The sequence below is a fragment of the Camellia sinensis genome, chromosome 9 (assembly GCF_055761805.1).
Source record: "Camellia sinensis isolate YWXY chromosome 9, ASM5576180v1, whole genome shotgun sequence".
Classification (NCBI taxonomy): domain Eukaryota; kingdom Viridiplantae; phylum Streptophyta; class Magnoliopsida; order Ericales; family Theaceae; genus Camellia; species Camellia sinensis.
In genome coordinates this window covers 65,476,615-65,502,364 of record NC_138969.1, presented here as the reverse complement: position 1 = coordinate 65,502,364, position 25,750 = coordinate 65,476,615, and the positions used below count along the sequence as shown (strand labels likewise).

Genomic DNA, 25,750 nt, shown 5'->3' with positions numbered 1-25,750 from the left:
CGCTGTCGTGGGCGCGTGAAATGTGTATCGGAAGTTCACCTACGTTGGGCAGTGTTACAGCTGCAAATTTGTCTTCTATCACGTGGGGTGATGATGAGATTTGTGAATTATTTGAAGTGGTTTGAGCTGGAATGCATATCTTCAGAAAAGGAATGTGCCGGCAAACCCAAGATAAACTATGTTAATATGTTACAGTGTTTCTCTCTCTCCCTTTACTTTTTCCACCCCCCACAACACATTATCATCGCCATTCCCTAACCCACATGGACTTGTTCCCATCTTTTCATACAACCCATCATTCATCCCACTAGAGTATATAGAATATATATATATATATATATATATTTAAAAAAAAAAAACAAAAAATACAGATTTGCACACCAAACCTTCCCTTATTTTATTCATGTCGGGACTCACCCCGATCACCATTTTACACCACAAAAAAAAAAAAAAAAAAAACAACAACAACAAACAACCCACACCAAAATAACCACATCCACGGGCGGGATTTTTCTTCTCTACTCTGCCGCCGGTCTCTTCTTCTTGCCTCCGTCCTGGGAGGCCCTTGACGGTGTTGCCTCCGTGTTTCCTCCGCCGCCGAGCACGTTCACTCCTCCATGTTCCTCCACTGCAGCATATGGCGGACCTCCAAATTGGAACATAACGGTGGCCTTCCGCTTCAGCTCCTTATTTTTCGCCTTTAGCACACTTATCTCTGCTCGCGCATCCTTATACATGCGTTGGAGCAGAGCCAGTTGGGCGTTTAACTGCTGCACCTCATTTGTCCTACTCTGCAGCCGGTGCGACAAGTTTGTGACCGCCGTCATGGTCTCCACACATGACTTCAAAGTATACTGATTGGCCTCAATATCAGTTTGCACCGCCATTCTTTGCTCCACAGACCGCATCGGAAAATTCAACGGCGCAAAACCAGAGGCGCTTGGTTGAGGTTCAAGGGCCACCGCACTGGTTATCTCTCTTGTGGATTCATTGAGGTCGGGAAAGAGAGTGAGCAGCCCACGGGAAGAGGAGGCCATGTTCTGGGTAGCTGGACAGGACGAAGAGGCCATGTTATGGGTTGCTGAGTGTTTCAGAGAAGGGTTGGTTACAGAGTGTTTACAGAGTGTTTCAGAATGCAAATGTTCAGAGGTTTCAGTCTGGTTTGCACAAGCCTCCGCCTCAACCTTGGTTTAAATAGCCAGGGCCGATACGCGCATCGCGCGCCACTTGACGCCAGACGACAAAACAGGCGCGCAAGCCAAGGTAGTCACGCGCCTCGCCATAATGTCCGGCACACCTTTTTATGGATTGGGCACGCCTTTTGATGGCACGCCTTTTGACAGATTGGGCACACCTTTTGAGGGTGCGACTTTTCCAACAGTCCGACATGACCCCATAAACTGTCCCGACATTTGATTCCGGTTAGCTTTTCCAACGGTCCGACATGACCCCATAAACTGTCCCGACATTGATTCCGGTTAGCTTTTCCATCGGTCCGGTGTGACCTCGTCAACTGTCCAGACATTATCTGCTACAACGTTATGCCACAACCATCCAGTGTCCTCTACAACGTTATGACACCACCATACAGTGTCCTCTACAATGTTATGACACCACCATACAGTGTCTTCACCCATGGTCTGACACGACCATACAGTGTCTCCTATCCTCTTTTATTTTTATGTATTTTCTTGTTTTGTTACTCTCTCCAAACTCAAGTTGGTTAGTTCCTATCCCCCTTGAGTTTGCGGGGGACTGTTAAAACCTATCACCTACTCCACCTACTACACCTACCACCAAACCTACCATCACCTACTCCACCTACTACACCTACCACCACCTACTCCACTACACCTATATCTCCTATATAAGGAGCCCCTCACATTTGTAATTTATAATATATATCAATCAATAATACATCAAATTTAACACTACATGAGCTAAGTTGCATTGCATTCTATTCACAATGCAGAAACGTAAGGTGCATTGAAAGTCTAAATATTTTGGCATTTTCTTTACCTTAATGACATGTGAGTTGTGAATGGCATGACCCACAATTCGTACATGTAAACATACAAAAAGCAACTTAGCTCAAGAATAGTAGCTTTTTTTAGTGACCTTTTAGTATGTAGTTTTTTTGTTCTTTTTTTTTTTCTCGGTATCTGAAGTATTAAGTAGCTCTAAATTGTGCCCCAAATAACACCATATTGTCCATGCAAAAAATAAAAAAAAAAAGGAAAGAAAGAAAGATGAAGAAAGAAATAAATTATCTTCAATATTCATCATGTAAGTTTGTTTCAGCGAAAAAAGTTGTTTTCATATTCTAGTGTTTGGTACAGTGGAACATAGAAGTCAATGGAAGACATTTTTCAGCATTCAACAGAAGATGACCTAATTTTGATGAAAAATGTTTTTCATTTTTTAAAAGTAGAAAAATTGCAGAAACATTTTCCGGATCTAACGAGAAATACCAGTCTTACCAATGACACCACGACCCTACCATATCGTTTAGCTACCATAGAATATCAAAGACTCTATGTCAAAAATTCAATCCAAAGATTTTAAGTGTAAGAAGTAGATCCAGACACAAGCTTTCTTGTTATTAATAACAGTAATATTCTAGCAAATTTCAATGTTGCTTGTTCAATATTTTTCCTCAGACATGGCAGATATTTTGATTTACGTTGTAGAAAAGTTAACATTGTTAAATTGTTTGTGAAGCCAGTTAAGCATCAATTCAATTGTGTGATTTATCAAAAGAAAAAGGTTGGAAGTCTAAGAAGTGAAGTTGAAACATTAAAGGCTATCAGAGATGGGGTTCAGGGATTCATTTATCTAGCAATTAGGATTAGAGAAGAAATTTGAGAAGATGTCAAGCACTAGATTGAAAAACTTAATGGGTTCATAGGAAGGGCTAAAGAGTTTTTGGAAGGTAGAAGTAATGTGAACGAGAGTGTTTTAATAGGTGGTTTTTTGAGTTGGTTGCACTTTTGTTTTTCTTTATTTATTTATTTTTGGACAGATGATTTGGTCACATGTTTCCGGCTAGGAAAAGAAGCAAAGGAGAAAACGGATAAGGCTAAAATGCTATGGAAAGAAAGCAACTTCAATAACAAATCCAGCTCTATACGTCCCTGGGGGATATAATTCATACACTTAGAAAGGCTCTTGACTTATGAGACCACAAATTTAGCAATGTCAAATGACAAAATCAATTTCTTCGGAATAAATGGTATTGGGGGTTGTTCCAAAGACAACTTTGGTAAGAGAAATTGGCAAAAAAAAAAAAGCTAAATTGGATAAGCTTTTGATGAGATTTTGATGGCTATAGTGTCTCGGCACCCAGACATTAAAAATATTCAAGATCAAATAGCTGATGTGTTGGGTTTGAGAATAATTGATCGGCCAAATGAAACTGAAAGATCAATTATATAATGTGCAAGACTTGAGGATGTGAACAGGATCCTTGTTATATTGGATGCTGCTTTCAGAAACACTGCTAACTTTGCCATTGAGCTGTTATTTGTGAAACTGCATCTTCATTATGTATTTCGTTTGGGACCCTGAGACTCTCATTACCAAGGACTAACAATATGAAAATGTTCAGACACATAAGTCCGAATAGAGAGTCTCTAAGACATAGCTTGTCGTACGGTTAAATTTTGTTCGGTCCTATAAGTTCAAATAAGTGTAAAATGTTTGGATATTTAGTGTCAAACATTCAATCTATTCAAGCCTCTTCAAGCTCAGTCCAGCCAACAATAGCCCGAGAAAAAAAGCCTCCAGACCAGTCCACTTTTGGCTCATTTCAGCAGCAGAACAACCCCAAAACACATAGGCAAGTGCCTCATGGACTTGGTACAACAACTCAAAGCAAACAATGGCTCAAATTCATTACTGAAGCAAAGCAAGAGTCATTTCACCCCAACAAAGCCAGCTTTCCAACCTTTTCAGCAGTAGCCCACGTCTGCCCAACCCCAATCTAAAGCCTAGGAGACAAGCTAGAGTTGAGCCTAGTACCTCCCATGGCTTGGTCCAACCTTACTCGGCCTTGAGAGATCAGCCTATCCCAAATCAGAAAAGGCCATTTTCGACCCATTTCTCCCTAAAAAATTGAGGGACTAGATCATTGCGATGATCTTCAGGTATGTTGATAAGTGGCCAACTCATATCTAAGGGGGATACTTTTGGAGTAGTGGTTTGGAAGGCATGAAAGTGCCCAAAGTCCAAGTTAGCATCCTCGAGTAGAGGAAACAAAGGATAAAGAGCCAGTTGTCCTATAGACTTTTGGATACTAACTTAGGACAGATATGTGCTATCAACTTCATATTGGCTGAGTTCATTTCAGTCATATCACCCTTTTTCAATTCTGTTTAGCAACAGTTATAAATAACTCTCACTGCGAAAAATTACTACTTTTGGTAAGATCCTATTTACTACTTTTGGCAACAATCTAAACAGCTCACAAATCTGTCTTCTAAGCATTCAATGCCTTTAAACACTTGTCAAAATCTGATTAACCCTAGGGGAAGCTCAAGGCCCCCTTTCTAGGCCCATGACTAACACCCATGCAACAATGTGCAAATATATTAATTATCGGTAAACGGTGAGATTCAAACACAATATCTATTGCATGCTCTAATACCATGATTTCGAATTATTAACCACCAACTTCATCTAAAAGCTTAAACTATTAGAGAAAGGGATAAATTTAATTATTTTTTCAACACACCCCTCACATGTGGCCAAACTTTCTTTCATAAGCGGGCCAAAGACGTGCAGATATTTTAATTCTTGGGTTGATAGTGAGGTTTAAACACAGGATCTATTGCGTGCTCCAATGCTATGTTAGATTGTTAACCACCATCTCATCTAAAAGTTTTAGTTATTAGAAATACGGACAACTTTATTATTTATATCCTCAATACACCCCCCTTATATATGACCAAAATCTCATTCGTAAGCACACAAAATATGTGCAAGTATTTTCAATTGTCGAATAGGCAGTGAGGTTTGAACACTATATTTATTACTTGATTTAATATCACTTGTTAGACCGAGTTCCACCATCTCTCTTAACATAAATTGGTTTTAGTTGAACTGGTGAAAGTTGGGACCATAAGTGATATTAGATCTCAGCCCCTATGTTCGAGTTACCCAGGGTGATTCCTTGCAGAAGGAGAAATCCACCCTAGTAGGCTCTGTGGACTTACAGTTGATAATGGACTAACCATCAGAAATTCAAATTTGAGCACAAAAGTTAAACCAAGAGATCCGAAAACTCAGTTTGACAAGAGTTTTGAGGATATAAATAATCTCTTGAACAATTTAAGTTTTTAGATGAGTAAGTGGTTAACAATTTATAATATTAGAGCTAACAATAGATTTTGTGTTCAAATCCAACCTCACCACTTACCAAATAATTAAAATATTTGCACGTGTTTGGCCCACTTATGAAGGATAGCTTGGTTATACATAAGGAATGTATTGAAATATAAATAAAAAAGTTATCTGGTTCTCTAATACCTTAAACTTTTAGATGAGTTGAGGATTAAGAATGGATGATTTAGTCGAGCAGCTTAGGATAACACTATTCTCAAGGAAATAATATGGAAAAGCAAAAGAGAAAAAGGAGCTGGTATATGTGCTTTGTCATCTTTAATTCCTTGAAGCAAAGGATCAAACATTGTGCCACGTACATCAGTGAACAAACCAAGAAAAGAATTGCATTCCCATTCTTAAACATAGAATGTTGAGGTCTCCATCTTCATCGCCATTGTGAACCTTGCAATAACCATTTATTTACAGAAAGAGAGGTATGCTTCAATTTCTAGCTTCCCCTTTTCAATAATTTTAGGCAAGTAGTCAATAATGCTAACTGTAGTCCATTACTTGCTTACTCTATTCATAATGCAAAGCTAATTGATTGCTTATTCTATTCATATTGCTAAGCTAATTGAATATCTAGCATAAGCTACTGAAGTTGCATTTGTATGGCCACCGTTGTGTTAGTATTAAGGGGTAGTTTACATGGAGACTCCCTAAACTATTACCAAGTAATCACTGTGGCCCCTTAAACTAAAATAACCTACAAACTGACTCCTAAATTATTGATAACATAAAACTCCTTTACGTTTAATTACCAAAATGTCCCGTACCTCTTGTATCATTTTATCCCTCAAACTATTGTGGAATATCATTTTACCTCCTAAACTATAAAACATACAAATAGACCCTTAGGCTCTATTTGTTTGTGCTCTGAAAATAGTTTTCAACACTTGAGTTTGAGTATGATGTTTGGTAAGAGTTTTGGAATTAATTTTCCAAAACTCTGCCGGAAGCTCTATCTATATGTCAAAGCATTCTGTTTGTTGCAGAGGGGGTGTTTGAGGGAACGGGACGTTCGGCCGGTCGTCCGGCCGGTTGACCGGCCGGCTGTCCGAAACAGTGAATTTATTTATTTATTTATTTTTTTTTTTTGCAATTGATTTATATAATCGGGAAAAATATTTTCTGAAAATTTTTAAATTTTTTATATGCTTTAAAATAATTTTGAGTTGTATGTTTAGTTATGAGTTGTAAATTTTTGTATCACGTATCAAATGTCACATCAACAATTCTCCACTCAAATCAAACCTCTTTTCCAAAACTATTTTCAAAACTCTTTACCAAACAAATTTTCTATACTCAAATCATACTTCTACAACACACAAACTCAAAATATAACTCATACTCTCAAATCACATTTACAAAATACAACCAAACGCAGGCTTAAATTATCAAAATGTCACACACACCTTGATGTTGTTAACAAAAATAGTAAAATGACCAAATTGCCCCCTCTTTTCAATACCTTACACACCCATTTTCTCTTTGAATTCCATTAGAAACTGTTATTTTGAGAAGAGAAAAGTTAGAGGTATGAGTGATCTCTCACCCTCTTTTATATTAAATCATTAGCATAATTACAACGAATGAAATAGGAAATATTTCTATATTCTAAGGCCCCGTTTGTTTTCAGAGGTAGAATGGAGGGGATTTATAGTGAGGTGATTGTTAGTGAGGGGATTGATAGTGAGGGGATTAAGTAAAATTGTGTTTGTTTTGATGATAGTTGTTAGTGTAGGGATTGTTATAATATTTTTATATAAAATAAATATGAAATAATAAAACAAATAAAAAAAATACAAAAACATTAAACATTAATGTTTTAAAAAAAATGCCCAACATGTAAAAAACTTTAAAAAAATAAAAATAAAATAAAAAATTTTTAGAAAAAAATAAAAAAAATAAAATAATGATTTTTACTTAAAAAAATACAAAAAATTAAACATTAATATTAAAAAAAAATGCCCGACATGTAAAAAAAAAAATAATAAAAAAAAATTTCTAGTCCGTCGGACTATTTTTCTAATACCAAGTCTTGGAGGCCTATCTGAATCCCATCTGCCAGGCCTATCCTAAGCCCTTCGGCTTAACAGTCCCTTCCTCAACTCTGTAAACAAACAGCACATTAAATGGGGCCCACAGCTATCCTAATCCCAATCCCCCTCTCATACCCCAAAACAAACGGGGCCTAACATTCTATATTCTAGCACTCCCTCTCAAGCTGGGGTGAAGATATCTTTCATGCCCAGCTTGTTGAGAATATCACAAAATGATTTATTCCCTAAGCCTTTGGTGAGAATATCAGGCAGTTGGTCCCCAGACCTCACGAAGGGAGTACATATAGTGCCACTAGTGAGCTTTTCCTTGATAAAATGCCTATCAATCTTCACATGCTTAGTCCTGTCATGCTGAACCGGATTATGAGCTATATTGATAGCTCCCTTGTTGTCACAATATAACCTCATTGAATCGGTCTGATGAATCCCCAAATCCTTCAAAAGTAATCAAATCCATAAGAGCTCACACACACCTGAGCCATAGCTCTGAATTCAGCTTCTGCACTGGACCGCGCAACGACATTTTGTTTCTTGCTTTTCCAAGTTACTAGATTTCCTCCAATAAAAGTACAATAGCCAGAGGTTGACCGTCTATCAGTGACTGAGCCAGCCCAATCAGCATCTGTATATGCCTTCACACTCAGATGACCATGTTTGGAGAAATAAAGACCTTTTCCCGGAGAAGACTTCAAGTACCGCAGAATTTGCATAACTTCCTCTAAGTGACTGGCACGTGGAGCATGCATAAACTGACTAACCATACTCATGGCAATAGCAATGTCAGGACGCGAATGAGATAAGTAAATAAGCTTATCGACGAGCCTCTGGTACCTCCTCTTGTCTACAAGCTCACCTCCTTGATCCTTACTAAGCTTCAGCCCAGGCTCTAGTGGTGTATCACAAGCTTTACTACCAAGCTAAGAAGCACGGACACTTCTAAAAAGGTGGCATATCCGTGTCGTGTTCGTGTCGGACACCGACACTCATCAGACACTCTCCCGACACGTGTCCGACACTCATCCAAACGTGTCTTGATTTTTTATAAAGAATTTAAAACTTGGACACTCTTCAGACACTTGAAGGACATGCGTGTCCATCGACTAGACACACGAAACTAATTATAAGTTTGAACAAAATAACTTAGAATAAGATGATAAAGGAAAAATAACGTTAATTTATAGAAATTGGTGTTATAATGTATTTATTTATTGTCTTAGAATGACATGTTCATATATATGACATATAATAAATATATAAAATTATATATTTTGTCTGTGTCCCCCACGTGTCATGTCCTACATTTTTCAAAAATTGCCTGTCTGCGTGTCCGTGTCGTATCCGTGTCGTGTCACGTGTCCGTGTCCATGCTTCTTTGCTACCAAGCATTCCAGTTTCTCTTAACAAATCAAGCACATACTTCCTTTGACATATGAAGATGCCATCTTTGGACCGAGCAACCTCAATACCTAGAAAGTACTTCAAGTTGCCTAAGTCTTTGATTTCAAACTCATTGGCCAAATATTCCTTTAACCTATGGGAGGAGTGTTTCACAAACAAAGTATGGTCAGCTTGACTCTGTTTGAAACCATATCGCAGCATGGCCTAAGTAAATCTCTCAAACCAAGCCCTAGAAGACTGTTTTAAGGCCATAAAGCGACTTGCGTAGTCGGCACACTTTTCCTTTGGTTTTAACATCCTCAAAGCCTGGGGGAATGTCCATGTATACTTCTTCTTCCAAATCACCATGGAGAAAAGCATTCTTCACATCAAATTGATGGAGAGGCCAGTCGAGATTGGAGGCAAGGGAGAGAAGGACTCTGACAGAGTTCATCTTAGTAACAGGTGCAAATGTCTTCTAGTAGTCTACTCCATAAGTCTGCGTAAAGCCCTTGGCCACCAATCTGGCCTTATAACGTTCAACTGAACCATCAGCTTTGTGCTTCACAGTGTACACCCACTAACAGCCATCAGGTCGTTTGCCCTTAGGTAACTCAGCCAATTCCCAAGTGTTATTTTTTGCAAGAGCTCTCACCTCCTCCATCATGGCATGCTTCTACTCAGGAGTAGAAAGAGCATCCTGAAAATTAGAAGGAAGACTCACAGAAGAAACTTTAGACAAGAAAGCTTTATAGGAAGAAGATAGATTAGTGTAGGATACAAAATGAGAAATAGGATGTTGAGTGCAAGACCTAACCCCCTTCCTATTAGCAATGGGAACATCTAGATCAGAAAAAATAGAGTTACCTGGAGATTCATCAGCAGAAGAGGATCCTAGACACTCATTAGAAGGAAAAGATAGCAGTGGAGAATCTGAATTGGTCTCTTGTACCCAAGTAATTTGTTTTCTATCCTTGTCCCTGACATAAACTTTGCCATCATCTTTCACTATGTCGTTCACTGTAAATTCCGATTCAAACTCAACAGGCTTAATAGCTAAGTCACCCTTAACATCCTGCTCAATCACTGGTGGTAGTGATACAGGAATCGTTTCACACCAAGGCTCCCCCTGAAAGGATGATTGGGACACCGGTAAGGACAGAAAGTAGGACTGAGACTCAAAGAAAGATACATCCATAGAGACAAACCATTTCCGAGAGGGTGGATGATAACACTTGTAGCCTTTCTGAGTGGCAGAGTAACCCAAGAAGACACACCGAAAAGATCGAGGATCCAACTTACCACGAGTAGGAGAATGGTTATGAACAAAACACACACACCCAAAAGTTTTGGGAGGAATGGAGAAACTAGAAGAGGAGGACCCTAACAAAACCTAAAGAGGAGTGTGTTTGTTGAGAACTTGGGTAGGTAGACGATTGATGAGGAAGGCGACAGTGAGAACAGCTTCCCCCCAATATGATCAAGGAACACGCATTTCAAAGGACAGACAACGAGCAATATCAAGAAGGTGGCGATTTTTACACTCGGCATGTAGGAACCCACACCTTATGTCCTCATCATGTTCATGAGCATCGGTAAGATTATGACTTGTTTAGCTTGCATGTGTATGTTGTGATTTGTTTCGCTTGAGCTAATGCGATCCATGTCTTGATTTGAAGCCTTGTGATTTGTCTAAGTGTAGTGTGCTTGTCTTGTTTCTCCCTTAATGCGAAACCTAGGTTACGCCTTGCTTGAGTTATACTAGCCGATGTTATTCCAATGCCAAGGTCATCCTTAGTCTAGTATTAGTATCTTGAAACCCCTTGTTGACCTCAGTCCTTGCCTTGACCACATTAGCCGAGATGTTACCTTGCACCCAAGTGATCTCGTCCTGGAAGTGGTATGACCTAGGCCGAGGTGTGGCGCATCTAGGCCAAGATGTGGCACAGCTTAGTCAAGTGTTGTCCTTCCTAGCCGAGGTCATTGTCACCTTAGTTGCCAAAGTCTTATGATTAGCCGATGTCACCCCCTTACCGGAGTGCCATTCCGTGTAGCTTGTTAGATATGCCTTGTTGTTAGCCGATGTCATAGTCTGTCAGAGAGCCCATACCGCTTTGCTTGTTGAACACCCTTCCACCATGCTTTGTCTGGCCTGTCAGCCACCTTTTCAGGATGAACCCAACCAGTCGCCGCCACGTGTCTCAGCAGAGGGTTAACCCCAGAACCGGGTATAGAAAACTATCATTTGGTATCATAAACTTGCCTTGTAGAGAGAGAGAAGCTCTAGAAGAGGGAGAAGAGTTCTTGAGAGAGAAGTAGATCTTCAAGCTTGATTCCTAGAGATCGAACCGTTAGATCCGCGTTCTAAGGTTAGATTCTTGATCTACTCATGATGTTCCTTATGTTTATGTTATTTCATTGCATGATTGAAAATGATTTGTAAGCCATGCATCGTTTTGAAGCTCGATTTTAGAAAGAGAAAATGACATTCATGTGTTCTTCAAGAAAAGTCTTGTTTGATCCGAAAGCTTGCATAAAGAATCATGATTTTGTGTTTGTTTCCGCAAGGATTTCAAGTACGGGTACCCAGGTCCATGTTTTCAAACTCATAGCACGAAAATCCCAGATTTGTGATGGCAGATTATGATCAAACATTCGTATTTTTCATGTTTTCACACTCATGTTCTTCATGTTTATCAGCAGAGGGAAACCCAGAGTTTCCCGACCTCTTTTCCTTGCATGTGGCCCTCGGGAACACACCTCGGCAAGGAGGTGTGGAACCTCGGCCTAGACCTGGTTGGTGCCCAGCATGTTTTCCGAAAACATTTGTGTACATGAGAGACTCGTTTGAAAGCGCATTCGATAGGCTTTGCCATGTGTTGTAGGACTTGGGCTTGTCTCGACCCCGACGTGTGAAGAAACGATGTGAGTGGTATTTCTAATAAAGCTATGTTACACTTGTTTTGATAAATCTTGTTTTGCCTTGTTTTGAAAAGTACTTGATCTAGCATGAATGACTATCCCTATTTTGTATATCAAATGCTATCTTGTTTTGATGACTCGTCTTGAAAGTCCTTAGTTGCAGGGGACTATAATGCAACTGCACTCTTGTCTTGACAGTCCTTAGTGCTAGAGGACTCTAAACTTTCGCAGCACAGCTTGTCTTGACAGTCCTTAGTGCTAGAGGACTCTAAACTTTCGCAGCACAGCTTGTCTTGACAGTCCTTAGTGCTAGAGGACTCTAAACTTTCGCAGCACAGCTTGTCTTGAAGGTCCTTAGTTGCAGGGGACTATAATGCAACTGCACTCTTGTTTTGGGAATGTCATCACCCTCTTGTATTAAGTAGATGTAATAACATCCAAAGAACTTGAAAGGCCGGCAATGAACTTGACTTTTTCTTGATTGTAAAGTATACTTTGTATTGTTTTGAAAGAAATCTTGGATATCAATCATGCAAACCTTTATTTCTAATATCATTCACTGAGTATCCAAGCTCACCCTCTCTATATATATATGTAGGTGATGAACAAGAAGGCATTGAGGCCTAGACGTGATTGCCGATGTGTTTTGATTGCCGATGTGTTTTGGGCGTATAGCCGACATGTTTTGGATTTGCGTTTTGCATCGTCTTGAAGATTATGCTTCTCGGCTTATGTTCTTTGTTTGTTTTGGCATATGTCGGCTTGAGAAGCCTTTTAGTCAGGATGTGTTTTGTATCTCATTCTTGCTGTACCTAAATTGTAAGACTTGTAAAGATGTTTGATGTATGACATTCCATTGGACTTATGCACGGCTCTCATGGACTATTTAGATTTTGTATATGTATATATATATATATTGCTTCCGCACTTGTAAGCCCCATATTTTATACTCTGATTGTGTGTGATTTTTGTAAGACGGCCTTCGGTAACCTCGGGTTACTGGCCATCACGGCACCAAACTACTAGGGGCGGTTTGGGGGCGTGACACGGCAACACCATTCTGTTGAAGGGTATTGGTACAAGAAGTTTGGTGAATAATACCGTGAGTGGCAAAATAGCTGGCAAGGCCAGAGTCAATGTACTCCCCCCCATTATCAGAACGCAGAATTTTGACAACCGCTCTAAACTAAGTGCAAATCATTTAATGAAAATTTTGAAACACAGAAAAAACCTCACATTTGTCTTTCATAAGATATAGCCAGGTGGTCCTAGAACAATCATCAATAAAGGTGACAAACCATCTTTGACCCTTTAAAGACACAAAATGAGAGGGACCTCAAACATCAGAATGAATTAATGAAAACGTAGCTAAACTTTTATTAATAGGAGCAAAAGAAGCTTTGTGTTGTTTTCCAAGTTGACATGACTTACAATGAAACTCAAAAACATTATTTTTCAAAAAAATTGAAGGAAAAAGATGCTTAACTAATAAAAAAATGAATGCCCAAGACGACGGTGCCATAGCCATAAGTCTTCCTTGGTAGATGGTAACTGAATGGAGGAATGAGCCAGCTTGTCTGCTTGATCCTGGATATAGAGACCATGCATACAAGGATTATTAGGTGAATGAAGAAAGTACTATGTGAAAAATTAATAGGTAAACGAAGGAAGTACTAGAAGTTTCAGTTAGATTTTGCAATTGATTTAATTTGCATTAGTTGTATTAATGGATTTAATTTGAATTGGTTATATTTAAACTTGAGTTCAATTTAATTTGTATTAGTTTGCAGTCAACAATATTTTGCTTTTTGTTTGTGTTATGTTTAAATATTAAAAGATTTGTTTCTTTTAATTATTTATTATTGATTGATTTACTTATTTTTAATATAGTAGAACCGTGGTTTCAACCCTAACCAACCTGAGTTACATTGGGTTGGATTTGTTCTAGTGCATGATTGATTTGGTTCTGGGTTCAAAAACTTGGAACCAACCATGATTGGGTTAGATCAATCCCACAACAGGGCATGGATCTATCCCACCACGGGGATTGAAAATTGAAATTTGAAATTTTGATGTTTCCCGGTCACTGGGTTTGACATACCTTCTGTCAAAGTGAAGCTGTGGATCTGTCCTACCACGGGGTTGTGGATCTGTGTCTGTCCCACCACGGGACTTGAAAATTGAAATTTGAAATTTTGTGCCTTCATTTGGGAGATGTATTTTTTATAGTTGAAGAGGCCCAACTTTGATCCGAGGCTAATTGTTTTTGCACCTAATGCATGTAGGTACCCAATGTTAAGCCTCTTCGAATTGTATCATTCTCTCCATGAATACCATGATGTTCTTGGAATGGGGCAATCTCTGTGTTTTGTAGCAAGCATTTGTGTGGATAGATGTCCTTCCAAGCAATTGCAAAAACATGCTAAACCATTTGAGGCAATTAATGAGTAAATGGAATATTTTCCCTCATTCTCTTTCTCGACATCATGAGAGACAAACTTTGTGCACCCATAGAAGACTAGATTTGCTAATGGAAGCAAAATTTGTACCTTTATTCTGATCAGCGGTCGTGACGATAGGAAGCTTGATGTTTTAGTTCTAACAAGAAGAATGAATGAAGGTCACTCCATTATCCTTGCCATAATTGTAGGGACTTACTGCGGCCTCTAATAACCTGTCAAGTCATCTTTACAGCAAAGGATAGCATCCAAGGAATAGCTTCTTTGCAAAATGTTCTTTATGGTAGTGATAAGCAGGTTGCTACTTTGGATAGGGACTAGTCTTGGGCCAAGGGAGATATTGTTTGTAAGGAATGGGCGGTTGCTTTGAAAAAACAACTCATACCCTTTATGATTTGAATGGGAGTGAGAGTGACAAACACAAAGAACATGCTCTGGGTGCTTGAATGTCGGACATCAAGCTTGGTTTCTAATTGACTTCCTTGATGAATAAATGAATTGACTATTGAAAATCTTCTCGAGTTGAATTCTTGTTCCATTGGTGGGTTCTAAACTCCAGGATGAATTTGACACAAAATTGCATAAAGGTGATCTTTTGCTCCTGAACTTATGCTTTAACAGTTTGTCAATAGGTACAAAGCAATACTAGTTTTTCAATATGCAATAACATTTTGAAAGTGAAATGTATGCTTTTGCAAACCATTTTTGTAACAGTTAATATAAGACAAATTGAGTTCATATGGTTCTCAGAAGTTATTACCTTCGATTTGAATATCATATTTTTGCCCTTAGCACACAGATCATGATTTATTGGTTCATTAGTCAAACAAATTTGGAGTTGGTCTGAGCCATCGAGATGCTGAGGCTAGCCGAAGATGGATTTGGCTGGAATGTTTTCAAAAGCATTTAGATTTTGAGTTGTGGGCAAGTTGAGTGAGACTTTTGAGTTGTATGTTGCCCGGGATGGTTTGGATGCTAAAATGTTATGGATGAAAGAAGATTTGTGAGCTTGAGGAAAGGTTGTATGAACCGAAGGTATGGGTGGGGATGTTGGGTTTGAGGTATGAGCGAAACCCTTTGACAGTTTGGGGTTTGAACTTTGGACTTGTTCAAAGCTGAAATTGCCTTGGCTGGTTCGCCGGCTCTTAGTTGCAGGAATCGTCCTACCAGGTGACGATCTTCCTTGCGTTTCCATCGAGAGAGAAACGCGATCCTGGCCAAGATGGGATCGTTGGTGAAGAACAAAAACCCTAGGAGAGAGAGACAGAGGAGAGAGAGTGTGAAGGAAGAGAGTAAGAAGACAAACCTTCGACTCCAGTATGTAGTGCTCTCGCCTCGCGATCTGCTCGCGATCTACTCCTCTTCGCTCTCTCCTTCGATCGCCATGGCCATCGCCTTCGATCTGCTTCTTCTTCTCTCTCTCTCTCTCTCTCTCTCTCTCTCTCTCTCTCTTTCTTGTCGAGTTGTGTTTCTGTCTTCCCCCCTCTCGTTTCCAATATATAATAAATATAATAAATAATATAATTTGTTATATAATAATATAATAAATAATATAATTTGTTATATAATAATATAATAAATCTAATTAAATCAAATATAATAAAAAAATAATAAGATTTATAAAATAAATCATTATTTTATTATTTTACTGTTTTTTAACATATTTTATTATTTTACTGATTTTTATTTATAATATATATCAATTAAAAATTTAAAAATATATATAAATAAATTAAAAATGTTATCTATAAAAATAATACCTAAGATAAAAATAATAAATATATTTAAAAATAACTATTTAACTCACCTTTATATAATAAATATATTTTAGAAATAACTACTAAAAGAAATATATATATATATATATATTACTGCTTCCCGAGGCGCTCCCAACCTAAGAAACTTCTATCAGCTCACGCTTCCCAGCTCCCGCTCCCGCCCCCGCTCCCGCTTCGTGCAACTTAGCGCCGGCTATTGCAGCTTTCATCAATTGATGATGCTAATGCACTCCATATAGCACCTTGATATGAGAGAGTTAATCCCAAACTATCAAAACACTATCCTAGGGTTAAGAACTTTTTGCTTTTGAGCAATGAGAATTTGATCCAATCTTAAAGGTTTTTTATTTGGACTGTAGTATAGGCTTTAGGTTAGGGTAATGAAAGAAAGGGACGGATGGAGGCCCAAAATAATATTTATGTGTTTTTGTGTCCCAGTGTCATCTTATCCAAATGGTTTGCTAACACTTGTCCCTGAACTTGGGCTCTGATGAGCTCTAAATCTCTGCAAGACCTTGATTTGACTTGTTTGACTTAGTTTGAGAGAACACATTTTCTTGTTCTCTTAATTTTATTTTCTTAATTTTATTTTATTTTATTTTTGTGTGTGTATCTCTCATAACTAGAATGAGTTGAGGGTTTCACTTTGTTCCCAACATTCCTTTTTCTTTCTTTTCTTTTCTTTTCTTTTTTTTTTTTTTTTTTTTTGACCTAGTGCTCTTTTGACACTTCACTTGGGAATTAACCCAGTTCTAGGACTCTTTTTCAATTGAATGCTCCATTTGGATTTTCCCTAGTGTAGGGGATAACCTCTGGGGGGCTTACTAGAAATGACCATAGCAGGCTCAAAGGGTTTAACAAGGGGATTTTGATCCTAAAAGAACTAATGGTAACAGAAATGATGGCCTTTCTTTCTTTTAGATCTAAATCTCATTGCTCATTAGAAGAAGTAAATTACACATGGTAGTCTATTGATTGAGTTAATGAAACCTGGGAATATGATTCTGTCTGTGAGGGTATTGCCCAAGAGTTATTGATATTGATGTTGGCCTTCAGCCCTTGTGAGCAACTTGATGCACTACGCCCCTTCAATCCTTGGAGGATTGCAATCTTGTACCAGCATAAAGATGAGGGTTAAAGGCTCGTTGCTCGAGAACTAGGTTTATTTGGTGTTGGAGGTTATTGGATTGAAGGCTTGAAGGGGATATTGTTTGGAGGTTGGGTTTGGTGGTCCTTTGGTTTGATTTGGAAAAGCCCTGGAATATTAGAATGGAAAGCTCTATGGTAGGTTGGGAGGGAATTGGATAGCTTATTTGTGGTGGCTACGTTTTTTTTTTTTAATTTTTTTTTGAGGTTTACTAGGCTGGAAGTTGGGTTTTGGTTTTTGAGCTCTAGTGGATGCACAGAAGTTTCAGTTGAAATGAAATAGGTGTAGACGAATTTGGTTTTGAGAATTCTCCGATCATATTGACATCATTTTTTTTTTCAAAATTGATGTCAATTCCACAATCTTTACGCGTTAAGGACACAATATTAGTTGAATCGAAGGATACAATCTTTGAGATCCTGAAAATAGGATCTGAGAGGCAAAATGGTTTGTTAGCATGCAAGTCATGTCAATCTATCATTTTTATTGAACCAATTAACATGATATCTAATGGCAAGATTTCAAAAAGCATTAGGCACATGGTAGCTGTAAGAATTTATGTATTATTGATTGATATAATGTTATATCTATTACAATGATTCATGATTCCTATATATAGAAGAGGGTGAGTGTGTAGTAGGTAAGGAGTAGGTGAAGTGGAGGTGGTAGTGGTGTAGTGGGTTAGGTTTAGTGGAGTAGGTGAGGTGGTAGTGGTGTAGTGGGTTAGGTTTAGTGGAGTAGGTTTAAGTGGGTGAAGTAGGTGATAGGTTTTAACAGCCCCCCGCAAACTCAAGGGGGATAGGAACTAGCCAACTTGAGTTTGGAGAGAGTAACAAAACAAGAAAATACATAAAAATAAAAGAGGATAGGAGACACTGTATGGTCGTGTCAGACCGTTGGTGAAGACACTGTATGGTTGGTAGACCGATGTAGAAGACACTGGCTCGTGTCGGACCGATGTAGAAGACAGTTTATGGGGTCATGTTGGACCGGTGTAGAAGACACTGTGGTGTCGTGTCAGACCGATGTAGCAGACAGTTTATGGGGTCATGTCGGACCGTTGTAGAAGACAGTTTACGGGATCTTGCGGGACCCTTGTAGAAACTAACCGGAATCTATGTCGGGACAGTTTACAGAGTCTTGTCGGACCCATGAAGGAGCTAACCGGAATCAATGTCGGGACAGTTTACAGAGTCTTGTCGGACCCATAAAGGAGCTAACCGGAATCAATGTCGGGACAGTTTACAGAGTCTTGTCGGACCCCTAAAAAGTCGCACCCTCAAAAGGTGTGCCCAATCTATCAAAAGGCGTGCCATCAAAAGGCGTGCCCAATCCATAAAAAGGCGTGCCATCAAAAGGCGAGCCCAAGTCATAAAAAGGTGTGCCGGACATGATGGCGAGGCACGTGAGTGCCTTGGCTGGCACGCCCGTTTGTCGTCTGGGGTCAAGTGGCGCGCGATACGCGTGGCTGCCTCGGCTATTTAACCAAGACGGAGGCTGAGGCTGAGGCTGAGGCAGAAGCTGAGACAGAAAAACTGAGAGAAACCTCTGAAAAATTCTTCGTTTTGCTGAGAAAGATACTTTGTAACACTCTGTTGCCCAGAAAAAAATGGCTTCGTCTTCCCGCGGTCTGCTCACTCTCTTTCCCGACCTCAACGAGTCAACAAGAGAGATAACTGGTGCGGTGGCACTGGAACCTCAACCAAGCGCCCCGGAGTTTGCTCCGTTGAACTTTCCTATGCGGTCTGTGGAGCAAAGAATGGCAGTGCAGTCGGATGTGGAGGCCAATCAGTATACCTTGAAGTCATGTGTGGAAACCATGACTGCGGTTACAAATTTGTCGAACCGGCTGCAGAGTAGGACAAATGAGGTGCAGCAGTTAAACGCCCAACTGGCTCTGCTCCAACGCATGTATAAGGATGCGCGAGCAGAGATAAGTGTGCTAAAGGCGGAAAACAAGGAGCTGAAGCGGAAGGCCAGTTTTATGTTCCGATTTGGAGGGCCGCCATATGCTGCAGTGGAGGAGCAGGGAGTAGTGATCATGCCCAGTGGAGTGGGAAACACGGAGGCAACACCGGCAAGGGCCGCCCAAGACGGAGGCAAGAAGAAAAGACTGGCGGCAGAATAGAGAAGAAAAATCCCACCTGTGAATGTGGGTGTTTGTTTGTATTTTATTTTATTTTATTTTATTTTTTATTTTGTGTTTTTTGTGTTTTTGTATGTGGAAACATGGTGATTGGGGTGAGACCCGACATGAATAAAATGAGTTGGTGTGCAAATTTGTAAATTGTTTGCAATGGTGTTTGGTTTTTTTTTTTTTTTTTTTTAATAAGAATAATAATAATAATAATAATAAAAAGAAATTTGATTAAAAAGAAATAAAGAAGTGGGGATGGGTTCAAAAGTGGACACTATCAGTGGGAAACATGAGTGTATGGATTATTTGATATAATAATAATAATAATAATAATAATAATAATAATAATAATAATAATAATAATAATAAAATAAAAAGGTAGACCACTGAGAGAGAATGAGTGGAGTATGGTAAGGCTGGGTGTCAAGTGAGAGAGACTGGGAAAAAGAGATTCCACCGTCTGCCTGTTGTGGCTTGATTGTTGATGCATATGACCAACACCATAAGAAAGGCTGTCTTTGTAAAGTCCAAGATTATCATGAGAAACCTGATGTAAACACCCTGAAAATCTACCAGAAGTGAAGAGATCCAAAGCCTGCATTTTCATGTCCATTGAGCTTGAAATCGCCGAAGACGGTTGATTCAAGTTGGAAAACCGTCCATATTTTGTGGGGGAATTAATGATCTCAGTGTCGCATTGCCTTTACAGGAGGAATCTGTCTCTGGGTCTTGCAAATGGAAACTGTAGACAAGTCCCATGTTGATTTGGAAGACACCGGTGGTGCTGGTGGCGCACCTGTTGTTGCTGAGATCGAGCTTGAAGAGAAGCTTCAAGTTCTTGATCGTGTGAGGGCCTGTGCCGCAGAATCGATTCGAGTTGATGTGAAACAATGCGAGATCTGTGAGGAGTCCGAGCTCCTCCGGGAGGTACCCGGCGATGTCGCCTTGGTTGGGATCGATACCGGCAACGATGTTGATCGAGGAGTTGTCTGGCGTCGTGGAAGAGGGTCTGGCGGAGAGAGAGCTTCCTGAGGTTGGAAAGGTGGGCAATCCGGAGGTCCAAGGTTTTTCAGCCATGAAGATTCGGAGGGTTGCATCAATCCATTCTCTTTGACAGTGACCGAGCAAAGTTGCAAACCAATATTCAGCAGCAGGAGGAGGAAGGACATGCAGAGTGATCAAGGTATGTGTAGAAAATTCAAGCGGAATAGGTTGAGGTCCGGCGGGCGGTCAAGGCGAGGTTGCCGCCCGCCGGTGAAGCGAAAAATATTAATTTCTTAACCTTGCTCTGATACCATGTAAGAATTTATGTATTATTGATTGATATAATGTTATATCTATTACAATGATTCATGATTCCTATATATAGAAGAGGGTGAGTGTGTAGTAGGTAAGGAGTAGGTGAAGTGGAGGTGGTAGTGGTGTAGTGGGTTAGGTTTAGTGGAGTAGGTGAGGTGGTAGTGGTGTAGTGGGTTAGGTTTAGTGGAGTAGGTTTAAGTGGGTGAAGTAGGTGATAGTAAATTCTAACAGCCCCCCGCAAACTCAAGGAGGATAGAAACTAACCAACTTGAGAATTTATGTATTATTGATTGATATAATGTTATATCTATTACAATGATTCATGATTCCTATATATAGAAGAGGGTGAGTGTGTAGTAGGTAAGGAGTAGGTGAAGTGGAGGTGGTAGTGGTGTAGTGGGTTAGGTTTAGTGGAGTAGGTGAGGTGGTAGTGGTGTAGTGGGTTAGGTTTAGTGGAGTAGGTTTAAGTGGGTGAAGTAGGTGATAGTAAATTCTAACAGTAGCAAATGATCTGCCAAGCTACAACTATGGCATTTAAAGATTGCCTCATGAGGTTTGGTTGATTGTCAGGGTTACTCTTCTTGTGGAAGTCCTTCATCTTCAAAGAGTTATGGAGGGGGGACCTTGATTCCAGCTCATCCACTTTACTTGTTTCCATAAGGATCAAACATGCTCTTGCACTATCGATGTAATTGAATGGGTTCTTATGGAGTGCTCCAATTGGTTCCAAACCAGATGATTTTATTGATCGTGATGATCTTGGTGCTTTTGACAAATGTTTTTGTCAGAGTTGCTCTCATTGTTTGTAATGACAAAGATTGTCCTTTTATGAAATCATCCTTTTTTCATTTCATGTGTGATCCAAGCATCTACTATTGTGGATTTTTGATCCTTTGTCACTATTGACCTGATGATGTCAAGTGTCGTCAACCCTTCATCACGTTTACAAAGGCAATTGATCTGTCAAAACAATTATCAATCCTTTGTCACTGTCAACTTGATGGTTGCACTCCAGGGTGCATCATTCAAGAATGATTGGATGCATCCTTGTTGGTCTTTAGTCCTTGTACCAATGATCCCAACATCGATAAAGGCTTGGATGTTGTGATACAGTGAGTAGCAATTCTCCATGTCATGCTCTGATGCCCCAGAATTGTAGGTGCAATGAAAGCCTAGATTGAACTTCTTGGGCAGTGAAATTGATGGTAGTTACGCTTTGTCTAGAGCTTTTCCAGAAGCTCAAAGTCAATTGAAAAGTTCAAACTGCGTGACTATTAAGTGAGTGAAAACTATGTTCTTCTTTTCAAGCTGCCTCGGAATTTGCTGCTTTACTTGTATAGGCTAAGAAGGAGCCTATAATTAGCACTGATGGAGGTAAAGTTATTTGATTAAGCCCTTCTTGTATTCATTGAGGTTGCAGGCAAGGGTGCACACCAGGGTATGACTGATGGGAAGGGCTGATAACTTAAAGAACTTTAGACATAGGCCCATTTTCTACTATGTTCATCATGTGTTGCAACAGAGAGGTTTCTCATAGCAGTTGTACACCTTGAACCATATGAAGTGACTTATCTTTGCGCAGATTGTGCTTCGAAAGAAAAATAATTCTGGATCTATCAAGACCACAAGCTTGAGTTTGACTTCTCTTTTTGCCTTGTCAGATTGATTTGCCGGGGTGGTATATTGACTAGGATCATTACATGTGGGCCTGAGTTCACCCTTCCTTGATTACCAACCTTCATGTGTACCTGAGTACCTAGAGGTCTTAGGTTAGCATTGACATGGGATTAGTTAATTAGGTTCAGTTATTTGTGTCCCCACCGTCTTTATGTCTTGTAGTGAAACAAGACTTGCCATCAGTGTCCTGCTTGGACTAAATGATATGCACATTTAAGCCCAAGAACCCTTATGGGGAGAGAAGTAGGAATGGGCTTAGCTTGAAAAGGTGTAATTTAACCAAATGCGAGCCGGTGATGACTTGTCTTGGTTCTATTGATAGCCAAAGATTATACTTTCTTTTCTTTTCTTTTCTTTATGATATCCATGATCATTGAAGCAAAGCTTGCTTGTACTGATGTTGGTTAAAGTAATAGAGACATATTGGCCTCTCCCATACTAAACTGTAGAATGGACGATGGCTAGTTGCCCCTTATTCTGCTCAGATTCCTTGGTCTCAAGCTTTTCCATGGAGGATGAGAACTCTCTGTGACTTCATGTAGCAATATCAATTATGCAACCAAACTTAATGGTGGCTTCAATAAGTTCACCTTGGAGGGTGATGTGGGTGAAAGTTTGCTTGATACTGATACATAACTTGTCGAAGCACAAGCCTTTGCAGGCATGCTAGGGCAGAATCAATATTGGATGCACTGGAGCAGTAGATTCCCTAAACCTGAGGGCATACTCCAGGAAATGATTCCTCAGAATTACAGCTCATGATCAATAAGGTGCAATGGTCAATGGTGAGCTCACAATTATGCTAGCATTGTGCAAAGAATATGTTCAAAAAACTCATCCATGTGTGGATCTTGTATACATTTAAGCAGGCAAACTACTGCAAGACTGATCATGTAATGCTGCATTGAAAAATTTAAGAACAAAGAGTACTATCATGTGCATCTCAACATAATGGCCCCAACATAGAGCTTGAGTTAATTAAAGAAATTTTATTCTCCGTGCCATTGAACTAGGCAAAGCCAAGGATTTTGAACTTTCTAAGCGATGGATGGTCTGGATACAAGTATAGATGATTGAATACATGGAAAGCTCTTTGCATTGATTGGGATGCTCTTTGAAGGGCATGAAATTTTTAGGCCAACATTTTTCTTTCCACTTTCCATGATACATCAAGCAAGTGAGAAATGTCCTCTCTATCAGACTCATTTTGCACGTAAGCATGACATTCAATTGGTATAATGGGTGGTAACAGTTAAACTTGTGGAATGTGAACAATGGGCAACACAAATTATGCTGGTGCAGTTGAAGGAGCTTGTGGGTTTTGTAACAAAAGACCATAAGGAACTGTTGTATTACTAGGCCTTGCCACAGGAATGACCTCCGGGTAACGGTATTTACCTCATTTCAGTAGTTGTTTCTGGTGGATGAAAGAGTTGGCAATCTGCGGATAGCAGTCAAGTCTAGACAACATTCATGAGCTTATTCACCTGCCTATGGATTTCGTTAAATTTGGAAGAACCGTCTCAAGATCTTCTTGGTGTCTCAAATGAATTGTCCTTTATTCTTCCTTGCAGAAACGTTCACATGTTTTCTTCAAGGAATGACTTCTGTTACTCACATGGTGACATAAGTACATGATGTTCATGCATGCGCAGTCAAGTTCTCATAAGGCCCAACCTTTCTTCTGACCCAGTCACATACTCATGAGCCCCAACCTTGAACTCGAATGACCAACAACTTGAAAATGCAGTCAGGCAACGGATTGTCCAAAAGTTGTCAAGAAAAACCTTAGTCCTCATTGTAAAAAAAAATAAAAAAATAAAAAATAAAAAAAATAAAATTGACAATGATTTGATTGTAGTTAAGTCGAGACTGCTTTGTGATTTGGCAAAATGAAAATCTCATTTTTGACCAGGCAAAAATTGTTACCTGACCAAAGATAATTGTATAATTGCCTAATAACAACCACATGTCAAAATGTTCTGAACAAAGTTTAGTGTTGCAGTAACTTGATTATGAGTTGGGCAAGGCCTCTATCATACTACAATTAATCAGAGTGATAGTTTAAATTAGCATAGAGCTAGTTTTGGTCACAATTTGGATAAGTTATTGTCATTCAACTGTTGCACAGAAAGGTGGCCTGATGATATTTAGAGTGGTGGAAATCTCTGACCTAATCTTCAGACGTAGACATGGCTATCTCATATGGGTGTACAGTTAATGCATATCTAGGATATGTGTACCCTTGAGAATATTTGGTAGGTTGTCCTATGTGAAGTGGCCTTGGCCAGTTCAATTAGGGCTGACGATGCAGGAAATACAATGGCTCGAGTTACTTGAAACACCTATCAGAGATGACTTTGCAATGCATGATGACAAATGTAAGCACAAAAAAAGTACACAATGGCACCCCTTGTTATTATTCTAATTTTTTTTTCTTTTGTTTTTTTTTTTTTTTTGTTTTAAAACCAAGCATTCCTCATGGTAAAAATTTTAGGAGGTCCTTCGCAAGAGAGTTATGTGCAACATGAATAGGTTAACTAATGCAGCTCCTAAACAGAGGTTTGGTTCCTAAATCTTCAAACCTCCAGTCCCACAAGTGGAACCTTCACAGATTGGTGATTTGAGTAGGAAAAGATTCGGTATAGAAGCTACCGGGACCGTATAACAGCTAAATCTGATAACGACCTCCCTTCATACTTTCCCAAAAGGTTACAAGCAAGTATGTTATGCACCTATGAACATGCTGTGAGAGTGGGTGCATTTATTTATTTTTTTAAAATGACGGGGTGCTGTCCCTAAATAATAATAATAATAATAATAATAATAATAAATCCCTTTATATATTTTTTTTTATTTTACAAATGTCCCTCTTGTCTTGACAATCATGAAGCTATATATTTGGTCATGCCCTCCATCATTTATTTATGCTACAAAAGAATAAGAAATAACTCAATAGTGTTCCTACAAAATATATACATTAGATGATTGAAATAAGAAGAAAAATATGAGAAGTCATGAAACCAAAAATGGATCAAATAAAAGAGAATAAAAATAGCCAAAATCCTCTAAGTGTCTCCAGTGAAGTCGCCAGGTATCGCGTCCGAATTTTTCATCCCTCGCTTTTTACAAAAAAAAAAAAGGAGTTTTAGAAAATCTTAAGCTTAATGCGACGAATTGAAATGGAATTGTTAAAACCTACCACTACCACTACCACCTACTACACCTACTCCACCCACTTCACCTACTCCACCTACTTCCACCTACTCCACCTACTACATACCTACCTCCTCTAATCTTCTATATATAGGACTCATTGTAAACACAACAAACAACAATTAATAATACAATACCACTACCACTACCACCTACTACACCTACTCCACCTACTTCCACCTACTCCACCTACTACTCCACCTACTACATACCTACCTCCTCTAATCTTCTATATATAGGACTCATTGTAAACACAACAAACAACAATTAATAATACAATCAATATCTATACA

The 25,750-nt window shown here is 39.2% G+C and overlaps 2 protein-coding genes and 1 long non-coding RNA gene across 6 annotated transcripts in view; 2 read left to right on the top strand and 1 right to left on the bottom strand.

The window, feature by feature from the left end:
* The window catches only part of LOC145798634 (disease resistance protein At4g27190-like), a 214,498-nt gene that overhangs the window by 138,815 nt on the left and 49,933 nt on the right, over positions 1–25,750 (top strand). The window lies entirely within an intron of this gene.
* Positions 1–25,750, top strand: part of LOC145798636 (uncharacterized) — a 33,029-nt gene that overhangs the window by 1,151 nt on the left and 6,128 nt on the right. The window lies entirely within an intron of this gene.
* Positions 620–25,750, bottom strand: LOC145798637 (uncharacterized). Its single transcript, XR_014339901.1, has 3 exons — positions 25,647–25,750; positions 25,440–25,513; positions 620–1,765 (listed from the first exon to the last, which is right to left on the bottom strand). It is a non-coding gene; the product is annotated as an uncharacterized LOC145798637 (long non-coding RNA).